Source organism: Delphinus delphis, chromosome 13, assembly GCF_949987515.2.
Source record: "Delphinus delphis chromosome 13, mDelDel1.2, whole genome shotgun sequence".
NCBI lineage: Eukaryota > Metazoa > Chordata > Mammalia > Artiodactyla > Delphinidae > Delphinus > Delphinus delphis.
The window spans coordinates 68,114,252-68,128,101 of NC_082695.1; positions in this window are offsets into that span (position 1 = coordinate 68,114,252).

Here is a 13,850-nt window from a genome sequence, read left to right on the forward strand (position 1 = left end):
TAACACACATATTGTCATGGTGAATTTCACTGGCCACAGTGAGTTGTATCTATGATAGCCTCTGATCAATGACTAATATTGTTTGTGAGATTTTCTAGTTAAGCAACACTGGGTGACTTCTGGTAAGGACTTATCTAATGTAATAGATGGCGGAAATCCATTTTTCAATACAATCAGGTACGTCTATATTGTATTAAAATATCCTTCCAAGTGTTTTCACCTTGACTTTGCTAATATAGTTAGAAAGCTCTTTTCTTTCTTTCTTTCTTTTTTTTTTTTTTGTTTAACAAGGTCTAGTGCTTCTTATTGATGTCCCAGCTACAGTAGCCTTGATACTTGAAATGTTACCTATCCTGAAAGAGTGTAGCAGTAGCAACTAGGAATATGATTGTGTTCTCGTTAACTGTGCTAAAAGACCATAGCCTGGAGCTTCTTTACCTGTGAGCCCAATGGGACAACTGTCAGCATACAAAATACACACTTAGGTTGTCAGAGTTTTCTTCATAACACTCCTAGCTCCCACATCTACCGTGAGGCACAGAATTACTGCACAATCCTTATTATTTTTGTATCCTACTTTTGTACCTCTACTATTTATGTACCTCTACTACTATCTAATCCTACCTATTTTTGTATCTCTACTTTTCCATCTCAATCCATCATCCTTTCTTTGATGTTTGTTCCTGTCATGCTGTCAAATATATTCCAACCCTACTTGTAGTTGTTTACCAACTACCTCATCCCTTTCCTAAATCCACTGAGCATTTGCAGTACAGCCCACACTCATCTTTATTATCCTGACTCTTACTTTCATCATGGTCCATCCAAAAACTAGCCTAAAGATTAAGTACCTCGACCTTTGCAAGTCCAATAACTATCTTCTGTACACCCTTGAGTATGGTTCCTGTATATTCCAATTTTTCTGGGTCAATCCTATTGTGCTTGTTATCATGACATGATTATTAATAATGCCTCCTTTAATTCTCAAACATGGTATTTTGTTATGTCATATTTCTGCTATTGATTTTATTATTATTTCTAAACACTGGAGTCCTCTATTTTTTCCAAAATTTGGTATATTTCCTTTCTATCCAGATTAGACCTGGTAGGGCCCACTTCAGCCACTTCTTGCTGCTATCCTAAAATTCTTGCTCCTTTGGCCTTGTGGGAGCATTCACACTGCAAACTGTCATCTTCCAGCTAAACCAACTATCTGCTTTCTAGGGTCTATATCCTGCCTTCCAGAGGCATCCAGCTATTTAAGCTGGATTTTTGCTTCTACAAATTCATGGTTTCCATCTTTCTTGGGCTTCCATGATGCTGGACCAAGCACTTACATAACATTGATCATTTTTCATTCCCGTTCCCATAACAGCTATTACACACTTTTAAAGGAAGTTTTCTGCCAATTTTGTAGTGAAAACTGAGGTTCATATCTACCTATCTCCATACATAGACACTTCTATTTATCATCACCCACCTTCACTACCTTTTCTTCAGCATTGTAGAAAGAGCTTTTCATTTTTCTAATTCAAGGCAAATTACTCTCGCTATGTATGCCCTTCTCCTTTTTTCTGCAATGTTCCATCAATTGTTCAATTTTTTTTAATTTTTGAATTTCTAATATCTCAACCTCTACAGGATTCTTCCCCACAGACTTTATATATGTCACTCCCACTTAAAAACAAAACAAAACAAAAACCTTTCTTGGCCCCAGCCTCTCCTTTATTTACTATCTCACCTCTAGTGTCTTCTTTCCTTCTTAGAAAAGTCTACCCTTCTTCATCCTCTATAATTGGGTGCCTCTATCACTCTGCTGATTCTATTGTAGGAGATATTAATGATCTTCCAGTTGTCAACTCTGATACTCTCTTCACAGATTTCATCTTACGGACTTTCCAATGACATTTGACAACATTGACAACATTGACCATTTTTATTTCCATATGGAAATAACCCCTTTTTAACCTCTTCGTTCTCCTTGGAATTCTATACAGTTTTACCAAGGCAAAGCCAGGTTTGAGCATCAGTGAGGATCGGTAAATGATAGGGGGCCACAGGGTAGCAGACAGAAATGGGTCTGGAAGTGTGGGTTGGATTTTATGGGTTTCATCGTCTTGTTTTCATACTGCTTCCTCTCATGTCTTTTTATCATGTCAGGTCAACATGTTACCTTAAAATTATTACAAAGATTTCTTTTTGGAAAATGTGCTCAGATGACATGATTTATCTTAAAACTAAAGGGAGATGAAATCAAATGGGAAAAGTCTGGACAGATAAAAGAATAAGACAACAAATGTTTCTCCGGCTTTCTCGTGCTTAGATTGTAGACAGAGATGGAAAGTTACTATACAGGGTCCAAGAATCTGACTGGATCCAAGGGGTCTGCTATTCTTTCCCGTTTCCCACTTTTCAGTATAAACTTAGACTCAAGGAGCTACATGGGAAATGGTTGGTCTGTATTCTTACGCTGGGTCTAAGACTAAGTAGTTGTATACCATTCGTTAAGTTTCTTACCTTTTAAGGGTCCCCTTATGATACTACACCCTATGATTCTATAAAAGTAGGTATAAAGTAGTTCACAGGTATAAAAGAGCTTTATAAACGTTATGTGGTACCATTTCGAGTCTCTGTCAATGTACCCATAAAACTCTCAACCCTTTTATGTGATGAAATTCAAATGCAATAATTTATCATCTAGCACTGAAGGAAAATATTTTAGTTTTACATTACATAGTTTATTGTCTGTTCCATGCTCTTATAATGGGGTAGCCCATTTGTTTAAAAACAGGATGACACCTGGTAATTCGTTTATTTACAAATTGGGATCCTGACTTAATAAATAAATATTTGAGGCTTTCAAAAGCAGTCACAGTCATTTTCTACACACAGTCATTTTTAAAGAAAATTATATAGAGACTGTTTCCAGTTGTATTTAACATTTATGAGAGATGTTATCCTCATCTCCCGAAAGTTCAGATTTTATTAAATGAAGATGGTGATTGAAGGCTTCTATTCAAGAGCCCGAGCTCGTCGCATTATGATGCCGAATCCCACACTGCAAATGAAATAAACGGCATATACCCTCTTAGTGTACAAACAGCACAGCAGTAGCAGCCATCCAGTCCGGTGGTATTAAACAGGCTGGCCTTCGTCTTTCCTTTCTCACACTTTTAAATTCTTTCTTATTCTGTGGATTCAGAATGCCCTCAGGAACATGGCTTCTTGGTTTTACTGATGCCTTTTCAACCATTGTATCTATTGGTGTAGGAGACTTTGGGGATTTGTTTTCAATCTTTTCCCCTTAGCCTCCCTCATGTCTTTTCTTTGAGCCGGAGGATATGTTGAAGCCTGGACGTTTATATGCTTGCCCTAATTTATGACTAATCATGCCTCTGCTCCCCTTCATGCATCTTAATATGAAGCTTTGGGGCACTTGGTTCCCAGGTGCTGAAATTATCCTGGGCCTTGTGTCCACAGCTGTGTCTCTGGCATCATCTCTTACTATCCCCTTAAGGAATTATGCTATGCAAAGTGTGCCTATAAGGTAACAAGGCTGGTTTTCCTACACTGTATGTAAATGCTTGTCTCCTTATTTTCTAAGTTCATTTTATATCTACTCCTCTCTTAGGGATAGGAGTGGACAATTATCAATTGATCAGATGAAGATGGATATCCTAATATAAATTTTGATCCCTGAAAATGCCTGGTTTTCAGATTGGTTCATTAAAGTGACAGCAACCCCAAAATGGATTTCTGGGAAATTGAAGGAAGAAGACTAGAGTGGCTAGAGGAGTGTTAGGAATTCTGATGCTTCTTAAATATGGTCTTTGGGGTTTCATATTTGAAAGAAAGCTGACAGCGGTAGAAGGAAATGTATACGTGAAAACCAGGCATTAACGATAATCTTCACACAGGACGAGTGAGGTTTCTGTCGAACATTTCTCTCTTAAATAGGTAATTAGTCTGAAGGAGAAAAAAAAGGGCCTGAAGGAAGCACAGGGTTTCTCTGGAAACCCAGTGGAAAGAGCACTAGACTGGCGATCTGAAAACACAGATGTTGGTCTGACATTTATCATACTGTTGATGCTTAGATCACTCAGCTGGGTGTCCTGTTTAGACCACGGCCAGGTATATAAAAGGTACTCAAAAAAGTTTTGTTGAATAATAAATGAGTTAATAATTGATTTATTACAAATCTGTCATAGGATTTGATGTCTAGGTTTCCAAGTTTAATCTTTCCTTTCATTCTAGACTGAAAGGACTTGATGTTCAAATGTAGCATGGTAACAAAAAGCCTAGGGCAACCGAGTAACCCGTGGATGGGAAAGATGCCCCCTTAGCTGACTACTAAATCTTAGGATGGTAAAACATTACAGAGACATCTTGATTAGGCCATGAAGGAAATCTAAACCTAGCACCTGGTGTACCCGTGTCACTCAGAAACGTGTAGGGATTATAAAATGAGGTTGACATCTAAACACCTTGATAAAGCCCCAGAGTGGAAATAATTCCATCTGTTTTAAAAAATTCATCGCAATATTTTTGTTTTGTTTTTATTTTGGCTGTGCTGGGTCTTAGTTGCTGCACGTGGGATCTTCCTTGTGGCATGTGGGATCTAGTTCCCTGACCAGGGATCGAACCTGGGCTCCCTGCATTGGGACTGTGGAGTCTTACCGACTGGACCACCAGGGAAGTCTCTTACTGCAATTCTGAACTCTAGGAACAAAAGTCTGGGTCAGATAATCCAGTGGGTGCAGAGAGGCTTCCAGATCATGACTAACAGTCCTTAGAAAACAGCCCTGGGTTCCTGATCGTCCTCTAGTTTTCCTCGTAAAGAGTCCCACATACCAAGGTTTGAGAATTTTATTTATTATGAATACCTATGGCCTGATGGTAATATTTTAGAATTTTGTGAAATAGTTTGCAAGTGTAATTAGGTTTCTGTTATTCCTTGGTAGCTCTTTGGGAACATTGTTTCCCTTGACATTGTAAGTTTCTGGAAGACTATTTCTGAATTCTGTTCATTTCTCTTACTTCAAAGCAGACCATTTATTATCAAGAGCAATTCAGAACGCTGCCAGCTTCTTTCAAGCATTGCCCCCAAATGCTTTATGCTTTTGCAGTTACATCTGTTTATTTGTTTACTCACCCATTCTCCACCCACCACCAATCCAGGTCCTGTGATGCATACTGAAGAGGCAGAGATAACAAATGATCGACATTGACCTTAAGGGGCCCAGAATAATACCTTACCCACAGTAAACAAACACAAAAATCTGGTGAGCAAAGTACTATAAGAAGAGCAAGGTATCTTGAGCACACACACCGTTCTGAGCTTGGGGTGAGGAGAGCTGATCAGGGAAGGTCTTAGGGACAGATAACATCTGAGCTGAGATATAAAAGAAGCGGGCGAGTTAAACAGGAGAGAAATGATGTGGTGGGAGGGAAGGGGAGACTTGGGAAGTGAAGGACTCTCTAGGCTGCAGGAACAGCATGTACAAAGACTTGGAAGGGAAAAAGCTGCACTCTTCAGTGAACTGGGTATGGGAGTGGTGGGAATTTCTTTTACTGTGACTCAGGAGAAGAAGAAGAGAACAACACAACAACAGTTCACACACACACACAAAGGAGAAAATGAATGATGTTACAATACTTACTAACTTTTCTGTGTTTCTGACACTTAATTTTAAACTTATTATCTATGTAATTTATCATTATTACAGCATATTTGCTTAGTAGCCATTGCTTGGATAGGGAAACAGGAGCCCTGAATTTTGGTGCTAGCTTTGACGATTTCCTGGTGAGTAATTCTAAGTAAATACTAAGTTATTACTGAGTAAATATTACTAAGTTATTATTAACTTTGTAATATCTGGGCCTCTTTTTCCTCTTCTTATCTCTCTAAGTGACTTTTAAATCGGCAAAAATCTTTCTCATACATTTTTACGTGTAAAATATTGGTAGTTTCAAGATATTTGACAAACCCTAACCCTCCCCTTGGTAGACAGGATCACATCCAATAGCAGAGGCCAATATCTAAAGATGTCAAAGCTCATTTGCATAGACAACCAGCAGGGCAGTTGAAGATGTCAACAAAAAGATACTGCAGTGGGCTCCCCTGAAATGTTTGAGTCTCGGCCATAAGGAGCCCCACCCATGGCCACTGCCAGGGTTGCTGCGTCTGAGTCTGTAGGTAGTTCAACTTCAGAAGGTTAAGAATTTGTTACCTGGCTCATATGAGACCCAATCAGCAATTTTCTAAAGATAAAAAGCTAACAGGAAAGAAGATATAAGTGAGAAAGCAAATGTGATTTGGAGTTTCCAGAAAAATAGTATGTTGCAACAAAGTTACAGAAAACCCACAAAGTAATCAAAGCTCCCATTTAAGCTGGAGGAAAAGTATCCTGGGTTAAATGGGCCAGGAACCACGGCCTGGGAGCCCTTTCTGGCAGAATCAAAATCTGTGTAGCTTAGTACCAAAAACTATCCCCTTGTCTACTGTTACTTATTATACTCTTAGACATTCAAGTGCTGAAGATGCACACAAAAGTGAGATTCATTTTGTGTCCAGTCTGTTTGTGGCAACCTGCTCTATCCTATCTCTGTCCAGCCCTACCTTCCAACATCAAGGCCCGCAAGACACTTTGTTGTTAAACTCGGAGGAGGCACCCGGATTGCAAAATACCTATAGTTTTACAGGCGAGAAAACTCATCCTCAGAGAGTTTAAATAACTAGTCCAAAGTCGTATACCCCGGGACTACTAAAATATAGTCAATTACAGAAACAGTATTTGAAATCCATTCAATTCCAAAGTCATGTTCTGATGTATTCTGTTCTTCATTGCCCAGAAAGACTGATTGTCTAATTCCCAAACCACCCTCTGGTTAAAAAGTTTTTAAAAAGTAATGTTAGAAATTAGACTGGATTAGGAACACAGAGTGGTGCTAAGAAGGGAAAACAAGGGCATGTCACAGGGGTTTGGCTTTGAATCTGGAGAGCACAGACAGGCCAAGAGGCTAATGCCAGTCAGTAGTGGGATATTCTGGTACAGGAAGGAAACTGACTTGCCTGTCCCTTCACTGTGTGCCAGGGACAGTTACCTCCATTTTCTCCTTCTGTTTAATTCCAGTGGTGAAGATGGCCTGCTTTCTTTGAATCTCCCAATGCCAGATGTTTTGCAGAATGCGTGCTAGAGTAATTTTGAAATCTCATATTACTTAGTCAAATCAAATATGTTCCAAAGATTAATGCAACCATTAAGTAACTGGAAGAATCCTTATCTAGCAATATTGTTGTAAAATGAATTTTTTAAAAAGATCCAAATCTATTAGGAAAATGGGCAGATGATGTGAAATTGACTATTCACAGGAATAAAACCATACGAATGAATAAATATATAGAGAGAAGCCTTTTCAATTCAGAGAATAAACAAATTAACAAAATTTTTAATAGCAGTGAGAGAGTTTTTTACTGTTAAAAATAACAGAATTAAAGAGGAATAATGCCATCATGCCCTTGAGAATGTGGTTAAACAGGCATTCTCAGAAGATGTTGGTAAGATTGGCCACTAGCCAGGTTTCTGGAAGTCAATTTTTCTGTTTTCTCAAAGGTCTCCAAAATGTTTGGTACCCTCTTTCTTGATCAGTATTTCTCCTTGGAATCTATTTTAAGGAAATAATTAGCGATGTGGACAAGAATATATATAAAAACACTGATTGCAGCTGCATTTTTAACAACAGTGAAAAATTGGAAAGAGTCTACATTGCCATCTACATAGAAATGACTGATTAAAATACAGTATAAACATAGGACAGAATATTGTGCAGCTATTAAAGTATCTTCAAAGAATTTTATTGTATGTAAGAATATATGCTCACGATGTAATGTTAAGGAAAGAAAATGTAAGATGAAAAACAGAATGTGCAGTGTGAACTTGTGTGTGTATGTGTGTGTGTGTGAGAGAGAGAGAGAGATAGTGAGAGATTGAGAGTCACCAAAACATGCAGGGAACATACTAGAATGTTAGTTGCCATTCTCCTGGTAGATGAGATTATGATTTTAATTTTCTTTTTTATACTTTACTGTGTTTTTCAAATTTTCTACAGTAAGCAATATTATTTTTAGCATAGGTAAAAGAGAAACTGCCTTGATTTAACTAACCCTTAGATGTACCTGCATTCTATTCCCAGACGTACCTTCCCTGTTCTACCCCTGACATACACATCTATGGTAAAAGGAGGAGTGAGAGAATGTTGGTTGGGAATAAAGGCTTACAGAGGAGAGATACCGGTCTCCAGGAGACTTTATATGATTGGTTAGGAAATCATCGTTGGTACCCAAAAGAATAACTTTATTCTGCCAGTGAGCACAAAGCCAAGGTCTTGACTATGTGCCTGATAGAAAACCATCCTATCTAAAATAGACACTCCCAACCCCTGTGCCCATCACTCTGTCCTGTGACCTTATATTTATGCAGCATAGCAGTTATTGTTATGTATTTATTTCTTGTTGGCTATTTCCCCTCTTTAGACTGTAAGGAACATGAGGCCAAACGTCTGCTCTCTCTTTCAGATTCTTTTCCATTATAGGTTATTACAAGATACTGAATATAGTACCCTGTGCCATACAGTAGGTCCTTGTTGTTTATTTATTTTATCTTCCATGGATGTTAGTTGAATGACAGATGAAATAATTAGTTCACTACCAACCTGTCATGGGATTTGACCTCAGCTTTAATCTTGCTGCAGCAAGCCTGTTGGTGTACTCTCAGACTTTAAGTTGACTGCAGATGCAGATGTTGGGGAAGGAAGGCCGTGGCTCGAAGGATCACAGAACCTTCAAGTTTTCTGCCTTTATTTAGGAGACGGTGGAGGTGCCACTGGCCGACCACACTCTCACTTTGTCCTTCTGACACAGAAGACAGGTGGGGAAGAGATGCTATGTTGGGGGCCCTTGTGGCAATGGCATGGCGTGTGCTCTGCTCACTGCTCTTTTGTTGATGCCTAGTTTGGGAAATCGCTGACTTTTCTATGTGTCTGACCAGTACAAGCATATTCTACATATTTAAATTGATTGTATCAGTAAGTCTTGCACACATCTAGGAGGATAATTAAAGCCAGAAAATCAAATAAATGCTTTCCCATCTACTTAACGGATAGCCTTGTTAGGTAACATGATAAGGATATTGTTATATATGTGTAATATCATTTTACTTTTATCTTTTTCTTCTCCTTACTATCCTTAGCAACCGATTTTAAAATACTCACTATGTTGTCGGCACTATCTATATTAAATCATTTACATGCCCTGCATTACCTCCTCAGCCTTTATCATAACCTGGGGAGGTATATGTTGTTATCCCATTTTACAGATGAGAAAAGTGAGTCGATTATAATACAGGTGTGACTGATCTCAAAGAACATATTACTCTACTGCGTTCCGTGTGAGAATCCTGAAATACTAGGTATCCTAGGTATCCTACGAATACTTAGAGCTGGAACTAAGGCCAACAGTCCATGGAAAAAGATCAAGCCATCCGGAGAAGTTTGGTTTGGTTTTCTAAAACATTCTCGCTGGCACTCTTAATTTTCATAAACCCCATTCATCATTACCAGTGCTGCCTTTCATCCACGTGTTACTTGATATCCCAATTGGTCTGCTGTCAGCCTGTAGGCAAATAGCTTTGCAAAGGCAGAGGGGAGATCTGTGAAGCCAGTTTGTGTGGAGGGCTCAGAGTGATGCCGAATGCAGCCTCTGTACCCGGGCGCCAAACCGAATCTTGGAGACAGAGTTTGGGGTGAAGTAAAAATGGATAGCTTTATTGTTTTGCCAGGCAAAGGGGGCCACGGTGGGCTCATGCCCTCAAAACTGTGTGTGCCAACCTGGGGAAGGGGGGTTGTGAGGAGTCTTATAGTCCAGGGGCAGGGCTGCTGATAAGGATCAGGGTGCAAGCAGGGCCCTCATTCCTTCAGTCTAGAGGTCATCTGGCATCAGGTGGCGATAAGCTGTGACCTTCTCTCTGGAATGAAGAACGCTTCATCAAGTAGTTAACATCTTCCGTTTGTTGGGGGTTTTAGTTCTGCAGAAGAGCTCAAAGATACTATTACATGTATCACTTGCGGGGGAACCAGGACCCCGCCACAAGGCTGCACTGCTGGTTTTTTTTGACTGTTCCTCTCTGTCTCCGCATCCCCTCCCTTCCCTGATTAGCAACTGTTTGAACCTGCCCTTTGGAACTCAGGGAAGGGGACACAGGAAGGCTTTTGTTCCCAGGAGTCCCACAGGGTCCTGCTTGGTTTCAAGAGTTGCAGAGTTTATGAGAGCTCACAAAGGTGTCACTGCTTTGCCTTGTCATCCACTGAAATGTATTTCCCTTGCTGTTCTTGAGTCTGCCTGACTCTCACTCCTTACACCTGTCCTCTGAGGGAAACAGAGCTCACTCCATTCCATCTTTTTGACTTTTGACTTAATTTTCCTAATTGGTAGAGAGAGGCCATTTGGGACCTAAAAGCACTTTAGTGCCTAGCCGGGCCATTTCTGAAAGCTCTGTTGATGGAATATGCCAAGGGACTTGGGGAAGTGGATGCCCAATTCTTTGAGCTTCTCTGGCTCAGGTCATTCCTTACACACTTTGTCTTTAATTGATCATATTCAGATACCATTACAAACTAGGCCAGGGAGAAAAGGACAGTGTTAACTTCCGCTTCCATGGGCTCACAACGCTGGTCGTACCAGTCTGTGGGCTCATACCAAAAGAGTCACTGAGTTCAAGAAAACCCTGGAAACCAGCGACCTGTTCAAAAGTGAACTTCCAGTTCTACAAGGAAGAGAGAACAGAAGAGAGAGAACAAAAAGCCTAGCAAGAAGGTCAAAGCTTTAAGACACCACTTTGGTCACCTGGGTACCCCCTCAGGATCTCAGGTGCTTAATGGCCTGCTAATATTTGGAAGCAGAGTCTGCAGCATGAAGAAGACGTGAAATACTCCCGAGGGCAGCCCCCGTGCACTTGACGGATCTTTTAGTTTAGCTTCCTGCAGAGAAGTGTTTAATTGCCTCTTGGATGGAGATGATCATTTTGATTGTGTTCAGCCAGAAGCTAGGGAAAGGCAGCCCCTCCTTGGGCAAGTTTTGCATTGCAGGTTATTTGTCATCTCTTAGCCGTTATCGGTGCTGCTGTTACTGTCATCATCATTATCATCAGAATGGAAGTGTTAAGCCTGTAATCACACATGGCGCTGTGTAAGTGCAGTACAAGGAGGCACTTGGTTCTTACTGGCCAGCTGTGTATAATCAAAACATACTCTGTGCTGGGGCAGACCGGTATTACAGGTTCATGCAGAAAGGAAGACGAACACATAGCGACTGAGCAGGTCTTACGAGGATTTAATTGACGGATGTCTGTTGTAAGACTACAAACTATCATCTGGGGACTTTTAGTCTCTTTAAGGACTACCTCTAAACCTCTGCTACGTTCCCGGCACAGTCCTAAGTACTTTGTATGGGTCATGTATAATCCTTGCAATGGATTTACATGATAAATGCCAGTATTATTCCCACCCCACTTACCAGATGGCAATACTGAGGACACACTTCTAGAAAGAGGAGAGCAAAGCAAAGCTTCTGAACCAATCTGTCTGACCTCGGGGTCCACAGGAAGGTGGCATCTTAGTAGCCACGTCAGTGTTTCCTAGAAAATACACCTTCGGGACAGACTTTGGAAAGCTTTTTGTTTTGGGCTGTGCAGCACAGCCTGCGGGATCCTAGTTCCCTGACCAGGGATCGAACCAGCACCCCCTGCATCGGAAGCTCAGAGTCTTAACTACTCGACCGCCAGGGAAGTCCCTTGGGACAGACTTTTATTGAATTGCCTTATTTTTTGAAAAGTTTCTTGAGCATTATGTTTATAATTATATAAAACCCGGCTAAACAGACAAAGCAAGAAAGGGAGCAAGCAAGAATGAGAGCAGTTGCTTGTGGGTAGTAAATTTTGGGAATTAGCTCTGTAACGTTTTTTGAAGTATTACAGTTTTGTTTTTAAGGTTTAGAAATGGAAAAGCATTGGGAACTGAACTGGGAGGGCTGTGCTCTGTTAGGGAATGAGGCTATCTGGAGGGTGAGCGAGCAAGTTGAGACTGATAATTTGGATAAGCATCCCATCCATTTGAATCCTGAATATTTGTAGGTACACTCATCTCTAATTCTAATACTGCATTACTGACTACTCAGTAGGTTCTAGTTATTCCATTAAAAGGATTCAGTGGTTACATGTTAATTAAGGACTCTTTCCAAGCTGATACTGTGTACACTGATAATTCCATTTCTCTCTTGTGATTGCTTTTCTGGGGGAGGTATGTGGATTGGAGGTGGAAGCATGACAATGAATCCTTTCTTCCTTAAGCTTCAATTTTCCTTTATTAAGAATAAGAGCTATTTTTAGGATAAAATTATCTGATTTTTCACTTTGTTGGGGCATTTGAACATGCGAATGAATGTTACAAATCGTCACCGTTATAGGAAATTCCTAGTATCATGGGATAATCCTGCAGGGAGGCTCACTTTAGAGAATCACTGAAAATCTCTGCAGTTCTCTACCCCTAATTCAAACAGCCCTCCTACACTTGAGGAGCCTTAGCCCAATCTGCTGGCTGTGCTTAGGGGTCTTGCCCGTTCATTACAAGGTCTAAATGTGTAATCCTCTACCCTCATCCCACCCAGTCACCCGGTGACCTTCTGTACTGATTTGTTCTTGAAAGAGCTGTTCCGGATTTGGAGGCCATAAATACAGTAGAAGGAGCTCCAGCTTAGGCGTCAGGCAATCTGGGTTCTCCTTTTAGCCCCGGCACTAACGGGGAATGTGACCTGCAGCATGTAAGTTACCCTTCAGTGTCTTTGTTTCCTCACCTGTAAAAAGAAGGGGGTGGCACAGAGGTCTCAAAGTCCTTTCCTGCTCTGTGACTCTGTGATCCCTGCTCAGAGCTAGGGAGCAGATGCAGGGCTGGGTTCTCCAGCTGCTCTCAGTTCACTGTTTACTGATTCACCCCCTGCGGGGGCCCTTGCTAGGCCCTGGTTTGCCTGCCCCATGCCCGCAGGCTGTGCCTGCCCGCTGCAGAGCACTGAGATCCCATGGGGCCCCTCTTTTCCTTCCTCTTTTGGATACGAAACAAGCAATCTGTCATGTTGGCAGTCAGTTGCACCTATGAACCCCAGGCTTCTCCACTCTGAGGCTGTCCTCTCACTCACCTGTCGTGCTGTGATGGACAGTGAGGGGCAGGGGGGTGCTTCTGACCTCACTGGTGGACAGCTAGGAAGCCCTTGAAGCCATAATGGGATACGACGGCGGCAGCTGCTCATGGAAACCTCTGTAGTCTCACATGTGGCTTATGATTGAAGGTCAGAGTGTTGTGCTTGGCGAGGCCCTTTGTGTGATAGATGGTGAAGATAAATAAGTATGATGCCCAATTAAGAACACCGTACAATTACCCTTGTCCATCCTGGCAACATGGCTGTCGGGAAAAAGCTTCACCTGCTGGGGGATGAAGACAGGATTTTGCGGTACGCGGGCCTCTCACTGTTGTGGCCTCTCCCGCTGCGGAGCACAGGCTCCGGAGGCGCAGGCTCAGCGGCCATGGCTCACGGGCCCACCCGCTCCGCGGCAAGTGGGATCCTCCCGGACCGGGGCACGAACCCGCATCCCCTGCATCGGCAGGCGGGCTCTCAACCGCTGCGCCACCAGGGAAGCCCTGAAGACAGGATTTTGAATTGGGCTGTCGTGGAAAGAATATCACCATCTTCCCTATGATTACATAATCCTTATAAAGACTGTGTCCCAGCTCCCTATTTCCCTCCT